This window comes from Haliotis rufescens, unplaced genomic scaffold, assembly GCF_023055435.1.
Source record: "Haliotis rufescens isolate VD_foot unplaced genomic scaffold, xgHalRufe1.0.p SCAF_8, whole genome shotgun sequence".
NCBI classification, from domain to species: domain Eukaryota; kingdom Metazoa; phylum Mollusca; class Gastropoda; order Lepetellida; family Haliotidae; genus Haliotis; species Haliotis rufescens.
The window spans coordinates 727,732-744,769 of NW_025964372.1; the positions used below are offsets into that span (position 1 = coordinate 727,732).

The 17,038-nt window shown below is 40.1% G+C and overlaps 1 protein-coding gene across 3 annotated transcripts in view; it reads left to right on the top strand.

Moving 5' to 3' along the window:
* Positions 1–3,398: 3,398 nt before the first annotated feature.
* LOC124119082 (chitin synthase chs-1-like) overlaps positions 3,399–17,038 on the top strand; it is a 40,896-nt gene continuing 27,256 nt past the window's right edge. The window contains exon 1 of one of the 3 annotated variants that reach the window (XM_046481486.2): positions 3,399–3,689. The gene's annotated coding sequence lies outside the window, so the exon portion shown is untranslated. Of the gene's footprint in view, positions 3,690–13,749; positions 13,900–14,004; positions 14,030–17,038 lie in introns of those variants that run through there. The other 2 variants (XM_048389370.1, XM_048389371.1) reach the window with 2 other exon arrangements.

Sequence of the window (17,038 nt, forward strand, 5' to 3'; positions counted from 1 at the left end):
ATCCTTCACAACAACAAGAACCTGAAGGTATTGTCTTCAAAATAAATTGACTGCGGTAACGCCTAAGCAGGTGAAACTTCCCGTCCCGTAAACGTCAGAATAAATAACATAAAACATCTACCACTATGTCAGACCGAAAGTCAGCCATCTCAAACCACATCATCAACTCTTCTAATCATGATATCATGTGGGATAAACCACAAATCCTAGCACAAATCCTTGCACAAATCCTATCACACAATCTCCATGACTTCACCAAACGAAAACTAGTAGAATAGTTCAAGTCAGGTGACACAAGCCTCAATAAACAAGGATCCAGGACACCTCATCCAATCTGCCAACAACGAATTGATAAAACAATTAATAACCCTATCAGCACTGTGTATCTGTACCCCGTCATGTACAGTTGGTTATTCTGTAGTTCCCGTGACAAGGGAGTTAACTGTCTATAATAGTCCAGTATCCACCCTTGCCGAACTCGGCTGGAATTATGAAGTTATATTTTGGCTGGACTGAAGAATGTATGCACAGTCTACTCAAAATCGCGTAACGAAATCAACATCCGGTTCGTAAACTGCCGTGCAAATTGCGGTCTATTGCAGGATTTGCAAAGCATGGGTACCGACAACTTCGGGTCAACAACTATGTTCCAAATCTTTTCATGTTTATAATCAAAATGCTCACGAGATTTTATGAACTTCGCGAAGAAAGACCCGTTTAATTACAACATCGATCTTGATTATCGACCAGATCGTCTTCATTGGGCGCCGCCATTTTGTTTGAAGCAAATGCACGTGATATGAGAGATGGAATCTGATTGGTCAGTAGGAGGGACATAGAAGGAACATAACTGGTAATAACCACTTCGATCGAACCAAGAAATTCAGGCCCAGCTCTGCAAGGGTTGAACTGGACCTCCACAGTCAGTTAACTTTCCTGCCTCGAGAAGATGGTTGTTGCTGTATCAATCCACCATTATCCATTGTTGTTGTTAGTTCCTTTCATGCATACCCTGATATTGTTTTTGTTATTCCTTACCAGATGTATATGTTGCAGTTAAATGACATTTGCTAAATTGCCTAAGAGAAAATTTCAGTCATTTTTTAACATTGACTGTAACGTTCATAAGCCTGTAGTGTACTGTCTTACTTCACTCTTGCTGGACAATGTTATAAGGATCTATAGGGAAACGTCGCATCATAAAAGAATAAAATCAGATGTCATCCATGAAAGATGTTGTCTTTACTTTAACTACCCTGCAGAGACAATATGCAAATTACCCCATGCAATTCAAACAGTAACACATACGATAGACTGGACAATATGTGATTCAAGCTAAAATGACTTATCATTTTATTGAGAACAATTTGCTAATTAAGTTTTATTTAGGATTCAATTAACAGAATCGAAATCGTAATCGGTACTCTTTTTTATGGACACCAGCAGCCCGATTGGTAATCACGTAACAGTGGCGTCATCAGCCCGAGGGATAATTATGTCATAGTGACATCATCAGCCAATTGGATAACCATATAACAGTAACGTCAGCAGCCCGATCGATAATCAGGTAACAGTGAATAAGTTTTTATTTTACATACGTCTTGCATCTAAAATATACCCAAGATACGGTTACGGTGTTCAATAATACTGTATAATACCGTCAGTCCCACTGTGTTTTCAATAGCATCTGGGATATACGTGATATATGGGGGAGATATACATAAATCATTACATCTTCATCTATGTCCGGTGCGCTTAGACGGAACCCAGTCATAACAACAACCACGACATGAGAACGAGTAGCTATTTGGCTTGGTCACGAATGCAGCCCAATGTAATCTCAGTGACGTCAGCATCTACGCGATAATTGTTTATCAGTGGACTCAGCTGTCTGAGAGATAGTCATGTAACAGTGATATTAACAGTATGATGGCTATTCGCACCAGCCGCCTCTTCCCGAGGCAAGGGAGTTAATTGACTATAAAAGTCCGCTTACCACCCTTTTATGTCCCTCCTACTGACCAATCAGATTCAACCTCTCACATCACTTGCATTTGCTTGAGACAAAATAAATGGTGGCTCCGAGTCAAGATCGATAATTAAGAGCTATATCGTAATAAAACCTCGCGAAGTGCATCAGATCACTTGAGTACATTGATAAAAAATATTAAATGATTTTGAAAATATCTGATGACGCCCAGTTGATGGTACACATTCTATGCAAATCCTTCAATCGACTGAAATCTGCCGCGTTAACGTTGTTTACGAACCGGATGTCGATTCCGTTTGGCGATTTTGATTGGACTATGCATAGACTCGTTAGTCCAGCCGAAGCAGACGAATTCGGAATTGCCTGCCTAGTTCGTTGTTGTTGTTGCTTTAAGTGTTTAAGAGGTCGCCTTCTGCCTTTGCAATTTCGGCTGACCAGTCCCTTTTTGGGACTCATGTGTGTGAGCAGGGTACACGTATCTACTGTGATATGGTATTCACAGAATTTCTGTTTTTGTAGTGATATGGTTTCTATTTTCGTATTTTGATGTAATTTCATTTTTTTATTTTTGGCTGCTCTACTAATATACGTTCGAGTAGCTGTCTATCTCTCAGAAATAGAGTCAGTTTGGCCTTTGCTGTTGCATCTCTTGGCTTTAGGAGATCTACGACAAATATCGGATCTAACTGCAAGTCTTGTTCGGCAAGGGTGGACATTTATAGTCTATTATTATGATGTCAGTGGCTTGGTGAATAATCATGTGTCTGTGATGTCCGCAATATAATATATAATCATGCTGTGTTCATTTACACAGCCTGATAGATAATCATGCATTATTTATGTCAGCAGGCATTTAAGTCTTGTCAACAGGATATATTTTTGGCTCTGCCATTGTGTGTGACCTTATTTCAAGATACATAAATCTTTGTGAAGGGTCGGCCATTTTGTAAATTCAATTTTAAATGACCGACGACGATGCATACGGCATCTTGTATAAGAGGCAGGGCGTGTCGTCATAGGCGGGGATCCGGGTACAGGTTTTGACATCTGGTAACCCTGGTTCCGTCAGTGCCGAGTCGATTTGTGGCTTAAACAGTCGCTACAAAAAAAACATGGTTCTAACACAATATTACAGCCATCATATCACACACATCTTTATGCCTTCCATGGTTCTATATAAGCAAGTCGTCAACTGAGAAAAATATACCTATATAACAATTACGTTTTCTAGACATGATATAAGAGCAGGACTTTGGTCGGGAAGGAGGCGAATTATTTGCCTATTATCAAGAAATACACTAACAGTAGGTCATACATTTCAGCTAAGTGATTACATTACTTTGATAAGATAAACATATGTCTGTCTTCATATGGTCATACCGCATATTCATACATTGACTGGTGTGATGCACGCACGTGTCTAAATGCATTGCGTACTGGTATACAGTCATCTGGGAACATTGGAGTAAGTAGGGGAGTAACAATGTGATTATCAGTGTAGTGCTTCGTGACCACTTCAGGAGGATATAACGCTGGGTTATCTGGACAAAAGTCCACTTTGTGACTGAGGTATTGTCAGCGACAGTGGAGACCGATCGCTATAACAGCCATTCTGTTCTGGACGGTGTCACAGATTACACAAAGCAGCTGCAGAGACCTCGAGCTGGGAGGACGTCCGCTCCACTTTACAAACTTTAGGGTAAGAATAGTGACCATAGTGCTAAAGACTATCAAGGGTGATGGTCAAAGTCTTATGTCATTGTTTGGTACTGCAAACTCATTTTTTTTTGCATCTTGTTGAACATTTATAAACAGCTTGTGCGTATTACGAGTCTATAGCTCGCCAGCCTTTTACTACATCAAGTATGAAAGGACATCAGAGGGAGAGGGAGAGATAAGGCCACATCAATCAAATAAATGTGTGAAGAATACAAATACCCGAGAAAAAATCTCGCGCATGAAATCTTTGGATGGCGACAAGCGATTTTACCTTAATTAATTGACGAGATAGATATTACCTTATAAGGAATGGTACATCTGTTTCAATCGAGAATACGTAATGAGAAACTACGACTGTATCCTCGATGTGATATTTCTGGAATATTGATAACAACGGCGTAAAAACCAGCTCAATCACTCCAGATAAATATGACATAGTTTGTAAAGGCTTTTGTAGGAAATATTCGAAAAATAAACCAAAACTCTTTAACTTTATACTGTGTGAGTCGCCATTGCATATTGCAGGAAACTATGTCACGAGTTATCTGTCAGTGTATGGTTACAAGTCTCTTAAATAGTAGGGATACAGGTTACAGGTGTTGACATCTGGTAACCCTGGTTCCGTCAGTGCCGAGACGATTTGTGGCTTAAACAGTCGCTACAAGAAAACATGGTTTTAACACGATTTTAACACAATATTACAGCCATCATATCACACACATCCTAATGTTTTACATGGTTCTATATAAGCAAGTCGTCAACTGAGAAAATTATACCTATATAACAATTACGTTTTCTAGACATAAAATAAGAGCAGGACCTTTGATCGGGAAGGAGGCCAATTATTTGCCCATTATCAAGAAATACACTAACAGTAGGTCATACATTTCAGTTAAGTGATTCAATTTCTTTGATAAGATAAACATGTGTCTGTCTTCATATGGTCATACCGCATATTCAGACATTGACTGGTGTAAGGGTACAGGAATGGTACATCTGTTTAGGTTTCAATCGAGAATACGTAATGAGAAACCACGACTGTAGATGGGGAACTCGTATATTGCGTGAGGCCTATTGCTGGTATTCCCCGATGTGATATTTCTGGAATATTGATAACCCAGTTCAATCACTCCAGATAAATATGACATAGTTTGTAAAGGCTTTTGTAGGAAATATTCGAAAAATATACCAAAACTCTTTAACTTTATATACTGTGTGAGTCGCCATTGCATATTGCAGGAAACAATGTCACGAGTTATCTGTCAGTGTATGGTTACACGTCTCTTAAAAAGTAGGGGATCAGGGAAAACAAAGATATAGGTTGACGACAAACATCCTATGCAAGGACGTTTATGTCTGTAAAACTTAAAACCAAAACACAGCCGATAGTTTGCACGTGCCTCACGCAATAGCGTCGACGTCAGGCACGTGCGTAGGGTGCCATTCCTGTTTTGACTCTTTCAAGGAAGGCCTATTAATATCTGTGGATCATTATTTATGTCAAGCTTATTGATTCTGCTTATCATTCAGTTGGAATTTTCTTGGTTTCATTCATTGTTTGTGTATGAACTCGTAGAGCGTCTATGGACTCATAACATGGGAATGGCAGAAGTCAGCGTGCATTGATACATCGTTCAATGATTCACAGTCTGTGATTAGAAGACAACCAGACTTATAGGTACCATGAAACCCAAAATGTTAACGATCGATCCCGTTCAGGGCGTCACAGGTCAACGACAAGAGTACAGGATCGATTGATCCGAACCAGGCTCTGTGACATCGAGCTCATACAGCGAATCAAATTGCTGAAAACTTTTATGGGAATACTTGAGATTTCCATGCAGTTCATCTCCATGCCCGACGTCCACGTTTTGTGCCGCCCCTTACAAATCGTAATTTCCACCTTGCCGAACTAGGCTGGAATTCCTGGACTCGATCGTAGCGCCACCAATGGCTGTTACGAGTTTAGTCCCTTCTATGCCTCTCCTATGGACCAATCAGATTCCACCTCTCGTATCACTTGTATTTGCTTCAAACAAAATGGCGGCGCCCAGTCAAGGCGATCTGATTGATAATCAAGATCTATATTGTGAGAAAACGGGTCTTACATCGCGAAGTGCATCAAATCACGTGATCACCTTGATTAAAATCTTGAAAAGATTTGGAAAATATCTGTTGACAACGAGTTGGCGGTGCGCATGCTATGCAAATCCTGCAATCGACGGAAATCTGCCCGACGGTTTACGAACCGGATTTCGATTTCGGTGCGCGATTTTGATAGGACTATGCAAAGACTCGATAGTCCAGCCAAAATGTAACTCCATAATACCAGCCTAGTTCGGCAAGGGTGGAAACTGGACTTTTATAGTCAGTTAACTCTCTTGCCTCGGAAAGATGGATGAGTCCAGGTTCGCTTTACACTTCCGTGATAGGCGTAGTCGTGTGTGGCGACGTCGATATGAACGTCAAACCAATGTCAACCTGAGATCTCAAGACAGATTTCGCGTTGGATCGGTTACGTTGTGGGGTGACATCACTGTGACTGAGGGCTCCGTATTATGCAAGGAAGCGTCACTGGACAATACTATTAGGACAACATACTGACCACCCTTTGTTGTCCCTTTTGCAAGGCGTGTGGGTCGACGTTTTTTTCAGGACGAAAACGCCCGTGCTCACTGTGCACGAGCCGCCAATACTCACCTCCAGCCGCACAACATCCATGGAATTCAATGGCCATCAATGAGTCAAGACCATTCCCAATTGAACACGTATGGGACATGATAGGGGGCGTGTGCGTCAACGTCATAGGTCGCCGACCACGTTTGTTTGACAATTCGTGGCTGTATTACGCGCTACTTATCTAAATACCAGCTTTGAAATTTCCCGCACTACCCTTGTCGTCCTATAAGATCTTTGGTGGTCAACATTTACTGTCATACATTGTAATCCGGTCATGATCATTATACAACTGAACGTGAGATTTCAATGGGAAAAACAGGGCAAGGACAGAGACCTTAGAGGGAAAGACAAGAAAAGATACTGCTGATATTTGCGTAGTGATAAGGGCAGAAACTTTCGTGAGACAGACGCGAGGACAGAGTGACATACAGACAAGGACAGAGACTTCAGAAGGAAAGACAAGAAAAGATACTGCTGATATTTCGATAGAGATAAGGAAAGAGAATTTAGTGAGGCAGATAGACACGAGGACAGAGATATCAGTGTGAAATACAGACAAGGACAGAGACTTCAGTGTGAAGGACACGTCAAAATACTGCTGATATTTAGGTAGTGGCAAGGACAAAGACGGATGGTGAGACAGGTAGACACGAGGACAGATATTTCGGTTGGAAAGAGAGACATTTCAGTGTGAAATACAGAGAAAAGGACAGCTAGTTCAGAAGGAAAGACACGACAAAATACTTCTAATATTTAGGTAGAGGCAAAGACAGATAGTGACAGATCGACACGAGGACAGATATTTCGGATGGGAGGGGATACACGAAAACAGGAGAGATATTTCGGATGGGAGGGGATACACGAAAACAGGACAGATATTTCGGATGGGAGGGGATACACGAAAACAGGACAGATATTTCGGATGGGAGGGGATACACGAAAACCGAGAGACATCAGTTGGAACGAAAGAGTCAAGGACATAGAGACACAATGCGATGCCTCAGTGGAAAATACAGAGACGAAGACGAAGACAAAGAGACGACAATGACAATGGAACAAGGACATTGACACCAGTCGGAACGACATACGGGGACAGCTACTAAAGTGGGAAACAACGACAAGGACAGCGGTGGGAACGACCGTATCTAGGACAAACACTTCACTGGGAAAGACCGAGACAATGCCTGAGACTTCAGCGGGGAAGACAAAAATACGTACAGATACTTAAGTGTAAAAGACAGAGACAAAGACATTAGTGGGAGAGGGAGAGACAAGGAAACAGACATCACTAGGAAAGTCATACGAAGACAAAGACTTCAGAAGGAAAGAAAGAGACAAGGATACAGACATCACTAGAAAAGTCATACGAAGACAAAGACTTCAGAAGGAAAGAAACAGACAAGGAAACAGACATCACTTGGAAAGTCATTTGAGGACAAAGACTTCAGAGGGAAAGAAAGAGACAAGGATACATACATCACTAGAAAAGTCATACGAAGACAAAGACTTCAGAAGGAAAGAAAGAGACAAGGACACAGATATCACTAGGAAAGTCATACGAGGACAAAGACTTCAGAGGGAAAGAAACAGACAAGAAAAGAGACTTCGCCCACACCGCCGTAATGAACAAAACTGGAAGCAAAGATGCTTTTTTGTATTGCACTGTGCTCACCATTAAAGAAACTATTTGAAAAGTCACACCCCGTCTATACTCTCTAAAAGAATATTCAAATGTTTGAAAACACATTTGTATATTGAATAACAACTACAACAGTTAATACTTTTAATGTGTGAAATGAAAATTACGACTCACTTTTTGACTGATTGTCCATTAAAGTTAAATAAAAACAGAACTTCAAAACCCACTTTTATTGTGAAGATACATGTGTAAATAATGTTCAGGAGACTTGTGTTAAAAGTCATAAAAAGAAAAAAAGTTTTGAAAAGAAGAGATTAAAATAGGTTTTTTTCCAAGATGAAACCCCTTTTGTTTGTGTCCTGGGACGGACGGGGTGCTGTAACGTCAGCTCGCATTGACGATGTTAAGCTTTATCAAATGAGATCAGATAAGTGAAATTACGCAAAAGAGGTCATGGGTCGATAAAACAAAGAAAATGACAGAATAGAAGCATGTCGGATGAATAATGTAATCGAAAGATTTATTTATAAAGGTGTAATACTCAAAAGCAGTTTAATACTCAAAACTCGACTATTTACAGACCACCGTCATATAGCTGACACATATGATGAGTGCGGTGCAAAAAAAAAACGAACATAACAATAACAAAATCAAATACAGGCATCGAATGCCAAATCTTCTTGTAAAGGCTAACTAAATCATTTGTTGATCAGTCTTTCGTATGTTCACCCAATCCTTCCCCGCAACAGTCTCAGTGAGTCACTACATCAATACCAATTTTAAAAAAAACCATTCGAAGTATCCCCAGAAAGACATTGTTCGCGCTAGCAAATTGCTAGCCCAAGTTGAATGGACGCTTAAATAGTGTTTGACCAATATGACGTTGAATATCCGTCATAATTTTTTTTAACAATATATTGTTGTGAACAAATTTTTGTTTCACATTTTGCGAATGTTACATTTTGCTGTTAAAATCGTCTGTTTCAATAAGAAAATGACGAAAATGTCCCGAAACGTTTTATGAACGCTATCATTTGCGTATTTGTTCGTTAGGTTTGTCATCTCATCACCAAACCCGTTAGGGTTATGGACAAGGATATCAAAATCATCACTAAACACATCACATCGATATACACTCTACGTATCTCAGGGTTATCGGCCCACAGGTTTGTCTGGATCGATATGTAGGTCACGATGTGTTCATACGCAAAATGTGTACGAAAAGGCTTCATTGAGTGGTATTTCCTCATTCACCAATCATAATCAAGCAATTTTCAGTGTCATAGTAGAATTATGATCAACCTACTGTGTCTTAAAATTTGTGGCCGTCTCACTGTAGATTCCATTCTGAATCCTTCTCTCAATGACATGTGACCTACGCCAGCGATTCTCCTTACGACAAGGTGTGGTGCTGAATTCTAAACGTTCCCTAATATCTGGGTTTCTTATGTACCCAAAAAACGAAACAGCGACCTCGGACTTCATCCTGTATCAATTTGCCTCCCCTTCACTAACCCGCAAGTTGCGATGAGCACGCCCCTCGATGGATACGAACGTGTACACGAATGTCCATGGTCAGCAGCTGAAAGGTGAAGTCTGCACTGAACCGTTGTCCATCAGTCAAACATATACCGGCTTATTGTAACCGTTAGCAAGATATTATGATTCCGCTGAATTCTACCAAAACTATCATCGTACAATAGGTTCTAGAAATAGAGGCTTATATATATCAACATTTTAAAAAGAAAGATATTTAATCTTGCCAAAACAGTTCTATTTCAAATACAAACGGTGACATCAGTACACAAATAATAACTTCAGCGATGCACGCTTGTTGTTTGTTAAATAGACGGAGAAGATATGATGTGTACATAATTTTAGTGAGTGAGTGAGTGAGTTGTGTTTAACGCCGCTTTTGCCAGGGACACCAGTACGATCAAGGAAGTATAATAACGTGCTATCTGGAAACACGGTAGATTGACAGCTCATCTACTTCACGTCACCAGACCATCCTGACACGAGGGACATATCAGACAGACCGACAAACAGGGGTATTATTTATCAAGAGGTGAGTGAGTTTGGTTTAACGCCGCTTTTAACATTATTCCAGTTATATCCCGGCGTGTCAGCTTAGTGTGGGAGGAAAGCCCGAAGTGATGCAGGTCTCAGACGTTTACCACTTCGGTGAAACCCACGAGCACGGGTATGGTGCTGACAAACCTAGAAACATAATCGGGGCCACCCGGAATCAAACCTACAATCATAGGTTACTGGCGTGCCCAAGGGACGCAATTCTGCACAGCGAATCGCGGCGCCTTAGACCACTAGGCCACCCGTGCCCCCACATAATGCTAGTGCTCTCTCAGAAATGAAATGTTACGGTAAAATATCCGTCTGTCACACTCTGTGTCCTTGCATTCCGACTAGTCCATAGGACAGTGGCCTTGCACATAAGAATATTTCTCGTGCATACATTCGTTAATAAAAACGTATCAAATGGGTTCAAGTTTGTAGATTATGAATGTTATTTCTTAACTCGCCGTTTGTTGTCAATGTTCCCCCAATGTCCCGTACACATGAACTGATTCTTATTGAGCTACAGTAAACTACGGTTATAACGAACTCAAAGGGACTACTAATTTTAGTTCGTTATAACCGTAATTCGTTATAAGCATATATACAGTATAACTACAGCAATTAGTCGGGACTAAAAAGTTAGTTCGTTATATCCGTAAGTTCGTTATAAGGGTGTTCGTTACAACCGTAGTTTTCTGTATATGGCTTAATTACTTATATAGGGGCAGGTAACATCAAGATATGTGATTCCGGTTATGTCGATGTGAAAATAGTCCCTCGTGTAACTCAGAATTATAATCAGTTCAAATCTATGGTCTCAGATTAGAGATGGCATTGATAGATGCACGTTTGGCGATTTTACCACAAGTTCGATAGTCAATCAGTGTCTGGTCACGTGGTAAAATGTCTGCCTGAACGTGCATTCTAAACTGTCGACATTGATGATTGCTGCAGAGACGTCGTGTTCAACCCACTCTATTTATAGCAAGGGTGTGTTTTAGATTATGGAGAAAGTGTTGTATAGCTGATTCAAGTTCACTCAGATGACACATTTTGACAGGCATCAAGATAAGTTTTCGTTACGAAAACCTGCAAAATCGGCAAATGTTCAATACATAAGATAATGACCAAAGTCAACTGGTTTCTGGTCAATAACTGACAAAACTGATGGATTTCAATACACTTCATATTTCATATACATTACAGACGAATGTTGTTGGGTTTTTTATATAATTGAATAAGATGCAGTGCGTGTACATATTTTACAAATGTATGTAATCAGTATAATATCGGAAGATGTGGTCATTGGGATGAATCATCACTAAGTTTAAGCAGCATTTGCAATTTTCTTTGGGTAATCCCGTTTCAAAGTACACGCATTTTCAAATCATGACTGACTACAAAAACTGCAACGTTAACATATTTAGATACAGCTTATCAAATGAATCATTCAGATATCCCAGATAGAGGGCACAATATAACAAGTGGTGGAGCTGAAGTTGTGTTTATCTTTACTGAAGTGAGTCATGATGTGTATGCAGTCCATCGTGTCATGTTCGAATAGTAGTTACTGTAATGAAAGACTTCACCTACAGCCAAAGGTCAAAATATAATCCTTGCTAGAGAACCCATGTATCACTTGTACTGGACAGTCACCAACATTCATAGTGGTTCCCTCTTTAATCATACATGTTACCAATTAGAACAGTATATAAGATCTGTTTGTTTGTTTGTTGTTCAACGCCGCACTCAGAAATATTCCATCAGTCTAAACCAGACGATCTAGTGATTGACATCATGAGCATCAACCCATGCAATTGGGATACGATGACATGGATCAACCAAGTCAGCGAGCCTGACCACCCGATCCCGTTAGTTGCCTCTTACGACACGTGTTGGTTACGAAAGACCTATTCTACCCTGGATCTTCACGGGTCAGTATGTATCATGTATTGTTGCCATCATGTAGATCACAAACACGGGGAGTTCACTCAAATGTATGTATACTCTTCAAAAAAAGAAACTTGACATAGATGTAAAACCACTTTTTGCCAAATATCTAAAATAATTACATTAAATGAGAACCAAAAAAGTCAAACAGAAAGATGATGTGTCTATAATTCGCGAAAACACATGCAAAGCACATAAACGTAGCGTTTGGGGATCAATTTTACAGCTTCATCCAAACGCAACCGCCTGTAAAAGACGTGCAGCACAGGATCCTGCATTTAGGCATGCAGGCCCCCCTGCTGAATGGGTATAAAACTCCACATCAACGGCTGTTCATACAGTCCTTATAACGGCAGTAGAGGCGGTGACAGAATGCCAAGACTGAATGCAGCTCAACTGAACAACGCCATTGGGAGATTACAAGCTGGAGCAACTCAGCAAGAAGTGGCCAGGCACTTTGGCTATCCAGACAGACAATCTCCGCACTGTGGACCCGATACAACAACACCAACAGAGTTGACGACAGACCAAGGTCAGGAAGACCAAGGGTGACAACCCAAGCACAAGATCATTACATCCGGCTGCGACACCTCCGAGACCGCACTACCACAGCCACGTCTACAACCACACAGATCACTGGGGTACGCAGAATATCGGATCAAACGGTACGCAACAGACTGAGGGAGGCTGGACTTTTTGCACGAAGCCCTGTTCGACCTCATGTATTGACCCCACGTCATCTGGTTAGATGGGCACGTGCAAGTTGGAGAAATGTACTGTTTACTGACGAGTCCCGTTTCCTACTCACATGTGCTGATGGGCGCGCACGTGTAACATACGTCGGGGTGCACGTTACGCCCCCAACTGTGTGCAGCAGGTTGTCCTATTTGGCGGCGGGAGTGTCATGGTATGGGCCGGAATTCATCACGGTGGTAGGACGCCTCTCGTGCATGTGGCAGGTGCATTGACAGGTGTGCGTTACACAGACTTGATCCTACAGCCTTACGTTCTTCCTCACGTCAACGTTCATGGCGGACAGTTCCAGCAGGACAACGCTCGAGCGCATATTGCACGTGTTTTTCAGGACTTCTTACAGCACAACAACATCCAGACATTACCTTGGCCAGCCCGGTCACCAGATTTGTCCCCGATTGAGCATCTGTGGGACGAGTTGGATCGACGCGTTCGCAGAAGGAATCCACCGCCCCAAACACTTCCGGCGCTTCCTGATGCACTTCAGCATGAATGGCTGCACATCCAACAGCGTGTTATTGACAACTTTATTGCATCTATGGGTCGTCGGTGTCAAGCAGTGATTGATGCACGTGGTGGGCACAACCGATACTGACATTTTCTGTACCCCTATGACATTAACTGTATCGTGTACGAGTGTCTGTCTAGGTGACACGATTAATGTTTTGAACATTGTGTACATTGATCTTCAAACAGTGTTTCAATTATGGTTTCTGTGTCCCATTTTGAAACAATCGCATTATATTACATTTTGAAATTCAGTGTCAAGTTTCTTTTTTTTAAGAGTATATTTTAATCTTGTCTACCTGTCCCTTTTATCTGCATGTAACCTACAATGATATCTACTCTGTAGCTCTCTATATCTCGGACAGACCCAATCATTTCACCGTGTGGGATGTATTCAAGCACCTTACTTGTACAAACGTGAGTTGTATGAGTCATGCCAGGCACATCAGTACCATCAAGGAAGTATGATAACGTGCTATCTGGAAACACGGTAGATTGAAAGCTCATCTACTTCACGTCACCAGACCATCCTGACACGAGGGGCATATCAGACAGACCGACAAACAGGGGTATTATTTAACATGAGGTGAGTGAGTTTGGTTTAACGCCGCTTTTAATATTATTCCAGTTATATCACGGCGTGTCAGCTTAATGTAGGAGGAAAGCCCGAAGGTCTCGGAAACACCGGTCTCGATTCTTTACAAGAATATGTACATGTAGGTACCATAACTATTTGTATCCACCAAATCGAAGGCTTTCTTGAAATTAATGAAAGCATAATGCCACCATCCAGTTTGTTATATACAGTTCGAGAGCAATGAACGTAAATTGTACATATTATCAATAGTCAAATAATTAGAGCAGGAACCAGTTTGACATTCCAAAATCAAATCATTGTTTCCATGTTCTCAAATCCGGTAGTATTTCGTACTCCCCGGGAGCCTTGCCGAGTTTCAGACTGCTAACGGAATCTTCATCTGATAAAAACATTCAATTTAAGACACACAAAACAAAAGTTTTCACAAGAATGGTTAATATATAAAGAAACTGAGATACAGAGTGATCAAGTTCAGACAAATCTTCGCAGAACTAATAAAAGAAGTATGATAACATGATATCTGGACATACGTAGATTGACGGCTCAGTTGACTGTCTCCCCACCCGATAGACAGTGTTGTATTCGTTGTTATTCACTTCACAGCTGTGCATTGATTAAGTGACACACAGAATCACTATAAGCCAGGTCAAGTATATAACCTGTTCATCCTCGCAGGTAGGTCGTGGCATGTTGATATGATGCCACACAAGTGGCAGTAACGAATCCCCTTACTGGTGTGAACACAACTTTCCGGTGATCATGACGCCCAGTCTGCCTGCTTCTGCTTCGGAGTTTTTAATACATTTCGCCTTTTTTCTGTCTGCTTATGCAGTTGTTATCGTGTCCACACCTTTTATCACTTCAGTGACAACACTGAAGATCCCTTCAGTTGTTTACTCAGGGGATTAATCACTGACAGGCATTTATTGAGTGGTATCAGGCTGAGGGAATCTGGTCTTTTATTACCTAAACAGGATGTTAGTAACGCAAGTTACCGATTGTTAATTGTCATTTTGTTATTTTAATTATGTACAATGTCAGGATCAAAGTTATTTTGTGGGATTTACAGAAATAGCAGAAACATGATATGCATAACGGCTGATAATCACAACATAGATAAATAGAAAAATATATAGATAAATAGATAAACGCGGCAAACAAATCAGCCAATGAAAACAGCTGTCAACACTGCGCCGGAAGCTGTAGGCCACGCCCCCAAATAGCTTTGAGTTGGAAGCCAGTTACGAGAGGTATGATTTCAACACTTTCACTCGAACATTTAAATACTAAATAAATAAATATTATGAATTTCTCAGAAACTAACTAAATGCATCTACGAAAATTGATAAATAATAATAACAATAATAATTGTTTCAATTTACTTGCCCTTTAAGGAATGTGTGTTGTTTAATACTTAGAGTATGCAACCCCCAAGGTACTTAAGGAGTGTGTGTTGTAAAATTACTTATAGTATGCAACCACCAATGTACTGAAGGAATGTGTGTTGTTTAATACTTAGAGTATGTAACCACCAAGGTACTTAAGGAGTGTTTGTTGTTAAATACTTATAGTATGCAACCACCAATGTACTGAAGGGATGTGTGTTGTTTAATACTTAGAGTATGTAACCACCAAGGTACTTAAGGAGTGTTTGTTGTTAAATACTTATAGTATGCAACCACCAATGTACTGAAGGAATGTGTGTTGTTTAATACTTAGAGTATGTAACCACCAAGGTACTTAAGGAGTGTTTATTGTTAAATACTTATAGTATGCAACCACCAATGTACTGAAGGAATGTGTGTTGTTTCATACTTAGAGTATGTAACCACCAAGGTACTTAAGGAGTGTTTGTTGTTAAATACTTATAGTATGCAACCACCAATGTACTGAAGGAATGTGTGTTGTTTAAAACTTAGAGTATGTAACCACCAAGGTACTTAAGGAGTGTTTGTTGTTAAATACTTATAGTATGCAACCACCAATGTACTGAAGGAATGTGTGTTGTTTAATACTTAGAGTATGTAACCACCAAGGTACTTAAGGAGTGTTTGTTGTTAAATACTTATAGTATGCAACCACCAATGTACTGAAGGAATGTGTGTTGTTTAATACTTAGAGTATGTAACCACCAAGGTACTTAAGGAGTGTTTGTTGTTAAATACTTATAGTATGCAACCACCAATGTACTGAAGGAATGTGTGTTGTTTAATACTTAGAGTATGTAACCACCAAGGTACTTAAGGAGTGTTTGTTGTTAAATACTTATAGTATGCAACCACCAATGTACTGAAGGAATGTGTGTTGTTTAATACTTAGAGTATGTAACCACCAAGGTACTTAAGGAGTGTTTGTTGTTAAATACTTATAGTATGCAACCACCAATGTACTGAAGGAATGTGTGTTGTTTAATACTTAGAGTATGTAACCACCAAGGTACTTAAGGAGTGTTTGTTGTTAAATACTTATAGTATGCAACCACCAATGTACTGAAGGAATGTGTGTTGTTTAATACTTAGAGTATGTAACCACCAAGGTACTTAAGGAGTGTTTGTTGTTAAATACTTATAGTATGCAACCACCAATGTACTGAAGGAATGTGTGTTGTTTAATACTTAGAGTATGTAACCACCAAGGTACTTAAGGAGTGTTAGTTGTTAAATACTTATAGTATGCAACCACCAATGTACTGAAGGAATGTGTGTTGTTTAATACTTAGAGTATGTAACCACCAAGGTACTTAAGGAGTGTTTGTTGTTAAATACTTATAGTATGCAACCACCAATGTACTGAAGGAATGTGTGTTGTTTAATACTTAGAGTATGTAACCACCAAGGTACTTAAGGAGTGTTTGTTGTTAAATACTTATAGTATGCAACCACCAATGTACTGAAGGAATGTGTGTTGTTTAATACTTAGAGTATGTAACCACCAAGGTACTTAAGGAGTGTTTGTTGTTAAATACTTATAGTATGCAACCACCAATGTACTGAAGGAATGTGTGTTGTTTAATACTTAGAGTATGTAACCACCAAGGTACTTAAGGAGTGTTTGTTGTTAAATACTTATAGTATGCAACCACCAATGTACTGAAGGAATGTGTGTTGTTTAATACTTAGAGTATGTA